Consider the following 621-nt stretch of genomic DNA (forward strand, 5'->3'; position numbering starts at 1 on the left):
ATTATAGGGAATCACTAGTGTCTCTCTATGAAAAAGATAAGCATCTCTTGCGATATTACAGATTTCTTAAATTTATTTTACTGTAACTTTTGATACCAGATATTCAATTAAAATTTCTTTCTAGAATTATTATTCCGATGATCAGTGACTCTTCCATATGTATGCATCAATTTACTTTCTCATGAAATTATAATTTTTTGTCTAATGCTTCCGAAAAAAAAATGTGTAAAACAAGTCACATGTGAAACTTCATAAACCCAATATTAAAAATATGGGAAATAATAATGTTTATTATATTTTTATTATTTGCTTGAAGATGATTGCTGGTTCGTATCATCATTTTCTATTTGTGTATAAAACAAAGTAGTGTTATTTTATTTTACAACACTTGGTTGAATCTGAAAATATCACATGGGGAGACAGGCAATAAGACAGCCAAGGCTTTCCATTGGTTGTTACTTCTAGTAGGCTGACTGCTGGTTGGTCAATCGACTACCGGTGTTTTGTTCTTGGTAATCAATGGAATTAACTTACAATGTAAGTACAGTTATTACGGTGTGTTTACTACATTGTAATTATTTTTTGAGTACGGGTGGCTTACAATGTAGTTAAGAGATCGGA

This window comes from Penaeus monodon, chromosome 19 (assembly GCF_015228065.2).
Source record: "Penaeus monodon isolate SGIC_2016 chromosome 19, NSTDA_Pmon_1, whole genome shotgun sequence".
Lineage (NCBI taxonomy): Eukaryota > Metazoa > Arthropoda > Malacostraca > Decapoda > Penaeidae > Penaeus > Penaeus monodon.